A 9184-nucleotide genomic window follows, 5' to 3' on the forward strand; every position below is an offset into this window, starting at 1 on the left:
TGTTTAAGACAGGATCGCTCTGCATGGTCTAGATTGGCCTTGACCTCATAATCTTCATATTCAGCTTCTTGAATGCTGGGGCTATAGGTGTACCTAGCTTACAGAAAAGTTCTTATTAAAACTCTTCTGCCCCTGTAATCATCAAAATTACAACTCATAGGTTTTTTTTCCTAAATTGTTGTTGCAAAAGAGATCTTAATATAATAACATCATCATGGCATTTGTTTTCAAATTGTTTTGCTGCCTATATTCCAAGTAACTAAGGAGGTAGGTAGAACTGGGTTTTAATGGTCACACAGTTATGATGTGTTTGGAATACAGTTCATAATCTAGTCTTTTTAACATCCAGTCTATATTCTATTCTTTATAGTAGAGTATACTTATATTGACAGGGCCTTCTCTGACCATAATTTACAATCTGGGTTCCCTGTACCAAACCAAGTCAGCTCCTACATAAAGCCTGCAATAACAACTTTTTCCCTCTTCAAGACAGGGTTTCTCTTTGTAGTCCTGGCTGTCCTGGAACTTCCTCTGTAGACCAGGCTGTTCTAGAACTCGGAGATCTGCCTTTCTCTGCTTCCCACATGTTGGGATTAAAAGCCTGTGCCAGCATGCCCAGTTTATAACAACAACTTTTTAAAAAAATATGTTTATTTTTTAACAAAAAACTCAAGATAGCAAGAACTATTCTCAAAAATAAAAGAACTTCTGGGGAAATCACCATCCCTGACCTCAAGCTGTACTATAGAGCAATAGTGATAAAAACTGCATGGTATTGGTACAGAGACAGGCAGGAAGATCAATGGAATAGAATTGAAGACCCAGAAATGAACCAACATACCTATGATCACTTGATCTTTGACAAAGGAGCTAAAACTGTCCAGTGGAAAAAGGACAGCACTTTCAACAAATGGTGCTGGTTCAACTTGAGGTCAACATGTAGAAGAATGCAAATTGATCCATACTTATCTCCTTGTACAAAGCTCAAGTCCAAGTGGATAAAGGACCTTCACATAAAACCAGATACACAGAAATAGAAGAGAAGGTGGGGAAGACCCTTGAATACCTAGGCACAGGGGAAAAGTTCCTGAACAGAATACCAATGACTTATGCTCTAAGGTCAAGAATTGACAAATAGGACCTTATAAAATCGCAAAGTTTCTGTAAGGCAAAGGACACTGTCAATAGGACAAAACGGCAACCAATAGATTGGGAAAAGATCTTTACCAATCCTACATCTGATAGAGGGCTAATATCCAATATATACAAAGAACTCAAGAAATTAGACTCCAGACAACCAAATAATCCTATTAAAAATGGGGTACAGAGCTAAACAAAGAATTTTCAATGGAGGAAACTTGAATGGCCAAGATGGACCTAAAGAAATGTTCAATATCCTTAGTCACCAGGGAAATGCAAATCAAAACAACCCTGAGATTCCACTCCACACCAGTCAGAATGGCCAATATCAAAAACTCAGGTGATAGCAGATGCTGGTGAGGATGTGGAGAAAGAAGAACACTCCTCCATTGTTGGTGGGATTACAAGCTTGTACAACCACTCTGGAAATCAGTCTGGCGATTCTTCAGAAAACTGGACATAGCATTACCTGAGGACCCAGCTATACCACTTCTGGGCATATACCCAGAAGATGCTCTAACATATAACAAGGACTCATGCTCCACTATGTTCATAGCAGCCTTATTTATAATAGCCAGAAGCTGGAAAGAACCCAGATGTCCTTCAACAGAGGAATGGATACAGAAAATGTGGTACATTTACACAATGGAATATTACTCAGCTATTAAAAACAACGAATTCGAGAAATTCTTAGGTAAGTGGATGGAACTAGAAAATATCATACTGAGTAATGTAACCCAATCACAAAAGAACACACATGGGATGTACTCACTGATAATTGGATATTAGCCCAAAAGCTCGAAATATCCAAGATTCAACTCACAGACCACGTGAAGCTCATGAAGAAGGAAGAACAAGTGTGGGTGTTTTGGCCCTTCTTAAAAGGAGTAACAAAATATTCAAGAGAGCAAATATGGAAACAAAGTGTGGGACAGAAACTGAAGGAGGGTCCGTCCAGAGACTGCTCTACCTAGGTCTCCATCCCTTGTGCATTCACCAAAGGTAGACACTGATGTGGATGCCAGGAAGTGCATGCTGACAGGAGCCTGATATAGCCATCTCCTTAGAGGTCTGCCAGAGCCTGAAATATACAGAGGTGGAAGCTCATAGCTAACCATTGAGCTGATCATGGGGTTCCCAATGGAGGAATGAGAGAGAAGACTGAAGGAGCTGAAAGGTTTGTGACTCCATAAGGAGAGCAACAATACCAACCAACCAGAGCTCCTAGGATCTAAACCACCAGCCTGGGAGCACATAGGGAGGGGGCCATGGCTCCAGCGGTATATGTAGGGGAGGATGACAGTGTCAGGCATGGGTAGGTGAGGAAGTCCTTGGTCCAGTGAGGGCTGGATGCCCCAGTGTGAGGGAAATCGTGAGTGGGAGGCTGGGTGGGCGCATATCCTCATAGAAGCGGGGTGGGGGGATGGGATGGGTGCTCCTGGGTGGGGGGGAGGGGGACTATATCTGAAATATAAATAAAATATCCAATAAAAATTGTTTATTTTTTAGTTTATGTCCATATGTATCCCTGAATATATGTATGCATACTGCATGGGCTCAGGAGTCTGTGGAAATCAGAATAGGCATTGGATCTCCTGGAACTGTAGTTACAGATGGTTATCTGCCATGTGGGTGCTGGGAACCAAACTTGGGTCCTTTGTAAAATCAAGTGTTCTTAAGCACGGATCCACCTTTGTTTTTTGAGCTCTTTCCAGCTCTGACAACAACACATTCTAAAGGCAATATTAAGTTTCTAAGGAAGAGTAGACCATTGTGGATGCTGTGAACATCCATAGCATCTTTAGCTGACTGTTAGGGAAAGCTAGGCTTTCTAAGTAAGTGGGATCTGACCATTTGACTCATTCCCAAGAACACATGTTCATTGGCCCAGGAACTCCTTGCGTATTCCCTGCAAAACTGTGATTATCTTGTATGCAAGTATTTCTCTTACTAGTTCAACTTCAGCATCCAGGGATTCCCCTCCCTCCCATCTTACTTTATTTGTCAGAAATAAACATTAAGGGCTGCAGAAATGGTAACTTCCTCTCTTTGTTCATTCTAACTAAAGAAAAAAAAGATTGAAAATCTCTAATCTCCAAATTTTAAATCCAGGAGATTTACAGATTAGGGATGTTCAATCTGTAAAGTCTATGCAAATATTCCAAATAAAAGATTTCAACTCTGAGCCTGGAGGTGGTGGTATATGCCCTTAATCCCAGTACCATAGAGACCAGTTCAAATGCAAATGAGCAGTATCTTTATTTAAGAAAATATTCAACTTCCTTGAGTCAACAGTGTCATTTCCTTTAATAATAAAAGTCAAAATTTCCACAATAAAATAGAATACATTCCTAAAACAGTCAAATATGTACTGTAAACCAGACAAAGTAGACCTTTCCCCTAGAAAAGTATAAACATCAGTACTGCCCAATTAATACAATGGATGTTATTCAACCTCCCACAGAATGGTTGGCATTGTTTTTTGCAAGGCAAAACTGCCAGTAACTAATTAGTAAAGGCAGTAACTAATATTTACTATGAGTGCTCATCCTTTTAACTAAGCTCAGTATTTATTTTGCCCTGAACACATTACAGAAGAGAAATGCTGTCCTACAAGTTAGAGAATATTTTCTTGATGTCAACAGTTAAACTAAATAATAGGCCTTGCCCTAAAGAATCCTACAAGTGATGAAAAAAATATAAATCCTCTTTGATATGCTTGTTTCTTCCCTAGAAGAGTGGTAGCATCTTGTGTTTTCCAGGGCATAGTTACATAGTTACATAGTTACATAGGTTGTTTCAAGGCACATCAATTGCTACAAAGCTTATGGTAGACAAATTAAGCAATTTGAGAGAAAAAACTTAAAATGTCTATAACTTTTTAACCTAGAAAGTCTTTATCTAGAACTCTGTCTAGAATCAGAGTTCCAGGCAATTGTGAGCCAGCACTGGGAGCTGGGAGCTGAGGCTCTACAAAGGGCTACAAGGGCAGTAAGTACTCCTACCTCTGAGCTCTTTCCAGTCCAGCAAGCATTTATTATCACAGATGCCCATAGGTCAGAAGCCCAGGAAAACTTAGCTGTCTCTCCAGGGTCTCACAGAGCAGAAATCAGAATGCCAGCCTCTTATTTCGAGGCTCTGAGAAAGAACTAGCTCCCAAGTCTCACTGAGGTCACCCAGAACTTAGCTCCTTGCTGCTGTCAGAATGAAGTTCCTGGCACTTAGTGGTGGTTGCCAGGAATCACTCTCTATCCTCGGCGCCCTTTGTCATGTTCTTGTCTCTAGACTTCACAACAGAGAAATCTCCTGTCCACGTCTCTTATACATTTCGACTATCTTTGATTCCTCTTCTAACTGCTACAAGGTCCTTTACAAGGGCATATGTTAAAAAAGTAAACAATGAATCTACAGGCCAGAAAATACTGAAAATTACAACAGTCTGGCACACCATAGGTTCTTAATAAAATTTATCAAATAAATGAAGAAAAAATATGAATAAAAGATACCAGCCACAACTGTTGAATGTTCATGCTAGAAAGTGAACTGTGAGTTAAGCCAAGCCACCCACATTTCCTCTTTTTATTTTTAAATTCTAATGTTCTGTGCCAGGTTGTAAAAGCAAGCTAAAGCATGGGGACGTAACACTGGCAGCCTTCCCATTCACAGTATCGGGGTAATAAACTACTCTGTTCTTATCCAGTTTACAGCCTTCTGCAGTGTCCAACCACTTCCTGGACTGAGAAAGCACTCACTTTCTGTCTTTCACAACTAGATAGCAAGTATACCCACTTAAACCTGCCCACACCAGGAGTCTAAATAGCAGCAATCGCTGGTCTTCGGTAAGATTTGCGGTGTGCAATGGATAACATGGTTCTGTAACTCAAGCACTGTTAACTTCCTGATGGTTCTGAAAGAGTAAGTCCAAAGTTCAGTCTGCCAAAAAGGATCTCCGAGGGAGCCAATGAGGTGGCTCGCAGCTAAAGTACTTGCCATACAAACCTGGTAACATAAGTTAGGTCCTTTTTTTTTTTTTTTTGGAATAGGGGAAACAGACATGAAGAGTCAGCAGTACAAGGCAGACCAACAGGGGTTCAAACTAAGGGCGGAGGGAAATAGGTGGCAAAAGTAAATTCTCACAGGAAGGACAGAAGGGTTTATGATGGAAGCAAGGGCTGAGATCAAAGCCACGATGAGTAGGAGTGTGGTGGTAAGGTGTAGGAGAGGTCTGAGAACATCTCTGCAGAAAAGACTAGACAGCTGGCGTGTCCAAGACAGAATTACAGGGCTAGGAACATGCCAAGTAGATCTGTGTAATCACACATTCATCTCTCTGGCCAGACGAATAGTGTTGGCTAAATAAGCACTCTTACTCCACATACACAAAAGTACTGTTTTGGTTGATGGGTTACACAACAGAAAACAGTATTGGGTCCAGACCCTGGTGAGTCCTGCGTATCAGGGCAGGAGGTCAAATTTATTCAGAGTGCTACCAAAGCCAATTGGAGATCTAGAGGGGGGAAAAGTTAGAGTAATATGAGAAGGTTCTTCTGTTATCAACAACAACAGATGATATAATGAAATAATAATGACGCCTGTGTTTAAAGCCTTAATACCACTAAGCTCACCCAGTGCACTTCAACATAACTGAGTGAAGTTGTACACATACTTACTAGAAAGCTTCTAAAAGTATAGCACCTTTACTTTTTTTTTTTATCTGGGAGCTGCTGTTGCTGTTTTCTCTTCTTCCTCCTCTTCCTTCTCCTCTTCTTCCTCCTCCTCTTTTCTTCTTCTTCTTCTCCTCCCTTTCCCTTCCTCTTCCTCCTCCTTCTTTTAACTTTTATTGATTCTTTGTAAATTTCACATCAAGTACCCCAACCCCACTCATCTCCTTGTCCTTCTGCCCGCCCTCCACACTTGTAACCCCCCCCCAAAAAAAAATCTCAAATGGAAGCTGAGGTGTGTCACGGTGTCATACAGTTTACCCTTCTGCCCAAACAGCTTTCCTTGCAAAGATTCATTACAATGAGTCACTGATCTGGTTCAAGGCCTCTGGCTTCTGCTACTCTATCAATACTGGATCCTCGTTGGGGGCTCCTCTCAGATATCCTGTTGCTGCCCCTTGTCATGGAGAGCCCGAAGCTTTGCATCTGTAGGGCCAGCCCTTTCACAAAGTCCAACAGTTCATAGGTGGAGTAGACGTTGGAGTGGGCCAACTCAAAGCCCTGGATCTGTGTGGTAGTAGCTGAACGGCGGGGTTGTCAGCCCACCAGCTCTCCTGAGCCCACACCACCAGGGCCGGTTTTCTCATTTCGCCCAGCTGAGGGACAGGACTGGCTTGAAAAGCACTGCTGCTCTTTGTTTTGTTGTTGTTGTTTGTTTTTGTTTTGTGGTTGTTGTTTTTGGAGACAGGGTTTCTACATGTAGCTCTGGCTATCTCGGAATTCTACAGTTGGCCTTGAACTAAAGTCAAGTGCTGGGATTAAAGGTGTGCGCCACCAACTGGCTCATCTGGGAACATCTTAATATGTTCTATTACCCAGCGCCCTCTATTAAAGCCTTTGTTTCCTGAAGATTACACTGTGTGATCAGTAACCTAAATATCTCTCTACGAAAAGAACCCTACTGATGAAGAGTGCTGGAAATTTTGACACATTATCAGAATTCTCATAGACGAGATCTGGATGTAGCAATTCCTTGCTTTTGAGAAAATAGCATTGATAAGCAGTATGCAATACTCAAAATCTAAATCTGACATTTACCTCATGCAGAATGGAGTAAAAAGCACCAGCCAGGAGTCTGTGGCTTATCGCTTTTCCTTTCTGATTATAAAATGAAAGGTAGGCAGTCTATTAAAGTTCTCTACAAGCCCAGGGAATAAAGAATATCTAACTTTGCAAAAGTGAATACATTATCTCCATGTCATGATTATATGTGACAGCAAATCCTCTTCTCTTACCTCTCTAATCATATAAAAAGAAGGAAGTGAAAATAAATCTTCATTTAAGTAGAAATAGGTTTAAAAGTTTAGTATAAAAATTGATCTCAAGTAACACATACACACACACACACACACACACACAAATTTCCCCAAATCAGAACCCAAACTTCTGCTTCTTTCAGTCCAAATGATGTACAGAAGTACTTTTGCAAATTTCCATCACCAATTGAAACAGAGTCAGTGTTTCTAAAGGTCAGTCTACATTTGTATTTCCTTTGGGGCAAAATAAATCATGGAAAAATTAATTAATCCTATCATATTCTTACTCACTACAATATTATGGATAAGAACTAATCATGCAGAATACCAGAACCTCACTGGACCGATTACTTAGAATAAGCAACTACTAGCAAAGAAAATTAGCATTAGTTCCAAGTCCATCAGAACCATCATAAAAACTATCAGCAGTTCTCAAAGAAAGTATACCACTTAAGGACAAATAGCCAATACGAGAAGTCAAGTATCTCCAAATTCAAAGAGACACTATCAGGCATCCTTAAGGAGACACCTAGATTTGTTAAGTACTAGCTGTCCACACCATTCATAATGCAACTGGGCACTGCAAGACATGTTTTCCAAGTCACCCTACAGAAGCCCTGTAGATGACATTTGCACTTAGCTACAAGTCTTATTCAATTCTTACAGAATGAGAGTAGACGTTATACTAGATTGGGTGCTCCTTTCTAATAATGGAGAAGGCTAATTGGTTCTAACTCGGAAGGATGGCTTCGAGTAGGAAAATTCACAATGCACTGCAGAATAGTTATGGTTTGAGTGAATTGTCACCTCCTCTCCCTTTTATAGATCAATTTCAGAACAGAAAGGTCCTTATACAAGCTTTATGTTTGGGCATGTCAGCACTGTTTTTGTAAGAGTTGATGTGCTAGCAATCTAAGACAATACCGTTATTTAGGTTTGAAATATATGTAGTGCATTATGTAAATGTATATAGTGTTACTATTAACCAGTCCGAGGAAGACACAGTAGAGTGATACTGAAACTCATTGGAAATGTTTTCTATCTAATACCGCTGGGGGTAGGGAAGGTTCTCGCAGGTACCCCAAAGACTAGTAGGAAACGACCAAGAAGAGCTCTGGGAGAGGGATAGTTGAACTATTTCTGTGGACAGGGTGACGACGATCTGCTTAAGAGAGGATAAGCAGGAAGGAAGAGCTCGGTTGCTGGCAAAAGAGGAGCAGCTAAGAAAAGTACTATGAACCCACTGTCAGAGAGCGAACAGGAAAGGGGAGAACAGAAACAGAGCTACCACCGGTGGCACGCTCACAGATGCCAGTCTTTCTGCACAGACTGGTACGAGTGCAGTGGTCGTGGAGAACTAGCGAGACACTTAGGAAAGCGAGGACCGGGCTTCCGTGCTGTCAGCGGGTGTACACTCATCTTCGCTCCATCCCTTCCACATCCCGCCCATTCTCTCCGGTGGTTGACAAACTTTCGGCTCCGCGGCGGTGAGCTACGGTCACCTCCACCCTCCAGGCACCGAGTATGAGTGTGGGAAAAGGATAGAGGATGTTTGGCTGGAGGTCTGCACTTTGCAAACTAGAGACTCTCCTACAAGCTGCAACCCGGTTACCCCAGCAACAGCCTGTGGGGATTCCCGGATGTAGTTCACAGGGCCGCGGCCTGGGGCGGAGTCGAGAGGACCCAGCCCCCTGGGAGACGCGCGCGCACCATAGAGACGTGGCGAAGCCCCGCTTGGCTTCTAGAGAGAGGCTGTCCGGGGCCCAAGACCCCGCACTTCCGGTCTTTTCACTTCCGGCTTCCCAGGGAGGGTACAAGCGCCGGAGGCCGGGTTGAGAGGTCGCGGGTGCAAGTATCCTCGGCGGTTGGTTGTCCGGAGCCTGTGACAGCTGCAGCTGCTCCCCGCCCCCGAGGCGTAGGGGAGGAGACGAAGGAAAAGCTCCCGGTCGCGCTTCCGGTCCCTTCTGCCTCGGGCCGACGCGATTCCCGAGTGGTGCGACCGGGAGATCCCGCGACGGAGCGCTGCCGGCTTCTCAGCTGACAGACAGGTGAGGGGGGAGCCGCGGC

At 42.7% G+C, this 9184-nt stretch overlaps 1 protein-coding gene across 6 annotated transcripts in view; it reads left to right on the forward strand.

Annotated features, from left to right (window-relative positions):
• Positions 1-8953: 8953 nt before the first annotated feature.
• Positions 8954-9184, forward strand: part of Arfip1 (ADP ribosylation factor interacting protein 1) — an 87751-nt gene continuing 87520 nt past the window's right edge. For 3 of the 6 annotated variants that reach the window (XM_028789490.1, XM_028789497.1, XM_028789489.1), the window contains exon 1: positions 8990-9165. The gene's annotated coding sequence lies outside the window, so the exon portion shown is untranslated. Of the gene's footprint in view, positions 9166-9184 lie in introns of all 6 variants that reach the window. The other 3 variants (XM_028789493.1, XM_028789495.1, XM_028789494.1) reach the window with 2 other exon arrangements.

This window comes from Grammomys surdaster, unplaced genomic scaffold (genome assembly GCF_004785775.1).
Source record: "Grammomys surdaster isolate TR1022 unplaced genomic scaffold, NIH_TR_1.0 125834, whole genome shotgun sequence".
In the NCBI taxonomy this organism is placed as follows: domain Eukaryota; kingdom Metazoa; phylum Chordata; class Mammalia; order Rodentia; family Muridae; genus Grammomys; species Grammomys surdaster.